Source organism: Ipomoea triloba, chromosome 16, assembly GCF_003576645.1.
Source record: "Ipomoea triloba cultivar NCNSP0323 chromosome 16, ASM357664v1".
Lineage (NCBI taxonomy): Eukaryota > Viridiplantae > Streptophyta > Magnoliopsida > Solanales > Convolvulaceae > Ipomoea > Ipomoea triloba.
In genome coordinates this window covers 6,269,346-6,271,275 of record NC_044931.1, presented here as the reverse complement: position 1 = coordinate 6,271,275, position 1,930 = coordinate 6,269,346, and the positions used below count along the sequence as shown (strand labels likewise).

At 49.7% G+C, this 1,930-nt stretch overlaps 1 non-coding gene across 1 annotated transcript; it reads left to right on the top strand.

Moving 5' to 3' along the window:
• The first annotated feature begins 383 nt into the window (after positions 1–383).
• On the top strand, positions 384–466 carry TRNAY-GUA. The gene has a single exon. It is a non-coding gene; the product is annotated as a tRNA-Tyr (tRNA).
• Positions 467–1,930: the final 1,464 nt, after the last annotated feature.

The following is a 1,930-nucleotide window of genomic DNA, read 5'->3' as shown; positions in this document are numbered from 1 at the left end:
CTCAAACTCAGTGCGCCAGGCAATTTGGCCACATGCAATCCATTCCTTTTTCCTTTTCTATCAAACCCTCAACCAGCCATGGCACTATAGATCACTTAAGGGGCTGGACCCACTTATTCGAGCACGCGATGTGTATTACAATGACCTTCAGTCGACTAAGAAGGTGCATCATATTCGCTGGAAGCCAGCCTCTCTTGCCTACCCCTAAGTCCTGTCTGCAGTAGCTGCTTCGCTTCTATTATAGATGACCGAAGAGCGGACTTCTTTCCAACAAACAGAGGAAGTTTCGATTCGAACAGAGAGATATGTCGGAATTAGCTCTTGGGAAAGATAGAAGGGCAGGGCTTCAGACCCATAATTAAACCAGGCCTCGGCCCGGGAAGGGGAGAGTGGCCGAGTGGTCAAAAGCGGCAGACTGTAAATCTGTTGAAGTTTTTCTACGTAGGTTCGAATCCTGCCTCTCCCACTTGTTTGTTGTAGACTTCAGAGAAGAGAAAAGAGGCATTCATCAGCGTAGGAAGGCCAACCGAGCGAAGCTCTTTCTTTTTTTTGGCCGTGCCGTGAAGTTCAATTGTATCGTATGTTAGTTAGAGAGGTTGGCGAACTACTACGATCTATATATTCCCCATCTATATCCAATCCCAACGAGAATAGAAGCGAGTCGCTTCCGGCTTGTCTTGTAGTCGTAGTCTTTTAGCTTATGTAGTCGTCGGCCTTCCTACACGCATGCGTTCGCCAGAATGCCTCCTTGGTTCGGGACGAAGCCAAGCCGATACATACGATAGGCGAAGGAAAGACCCCCATTTCATAGCGCCTGGGGAACGCAAGTTTCATCGAGGATTGGAGAGGAGAGGTGGAAGAAAAGGCTCGGGATGGATTTAGGAGTCTTTGTGCGAGCCGTATGCGGTGAGAGTCGCACGTACGGTAACGAGGGGGGTTCGCGTCTATACGTGTAGTGGGGTGCTTGGGCCTACCCACCCTATTTGTTCCATGATCTATGGGTCTACTGGAGCTACCCACTTCGATCAATTAGCCAAGATTTTGACCGGATACGAAATCACTGGTGCTCGATCTAGTGGTATTTTTATGGGGATTCTGTTTATCGCTGTAGGATTCCTATTCAAGATCACTGCAGTTCCTTTTCGGGCGGCTGTAGGATGGACGGCCGCCTATAGGTGGTAGGGTAGGGTGGGTGGTACCGCTCAGATTGCGGCCAATCTTCCTAACCGCGCGCGGGCCGGGCTTAGAGCGCGTGAAACTAATCACTACCTCGTAAGGGCGTTGAGACCATAGCATGTTACACGAAAGCGCCGCTTTCTCTGTAGTGTTGTCACACAGCTGCCCGCCTAGAAGAGCCACTCGCTCTGTAGTGTTGTCACACAAGATAAGCACGCCGCCCGCCTGCTGGCCGGGCGAATCGAAGTTATCTTCCGGTCAACTGTCCACCCAGTCAAGTGCAAAAAACACAGTAGAATCACGCAACGCACGCTGCTGGTGTGCTTCCTGCTCGCGAGGAAAGAAAGAAGAGCGACAAGGTTCAGATTTTACTGTTTGCAGCATGGGAGCAGATTCCCCAAAAAATCCCTGGGAACAATAAAAAAAAAGATATCTCGGTAACGAAAACTATAGGGGGCTGTATTGGCGAGATCCAACGGTGAACAGCTTCCCAAAAGAAAAACCGCCTGGAAGTCCGAGGACCTTTAGTACTGTACTCTACCCCGAACCAGCAGCCTTCGCGCCAAGCAAGACCGCCCTTGTCCCTTTCCTTTCTCCATTCCGCCTCCTTCTTTGCTTTGTTCCAATAGAGTCTAAGGCAAAGTGGTTCGTATGCCTACTTTACCTACTTGACGAAAGGGAACGAACTTTGTTTCATTTCCGGGTTTATGGATTGGATTCAGTCAGCCTCACTCCTTCCTTTTGATTATGTCGT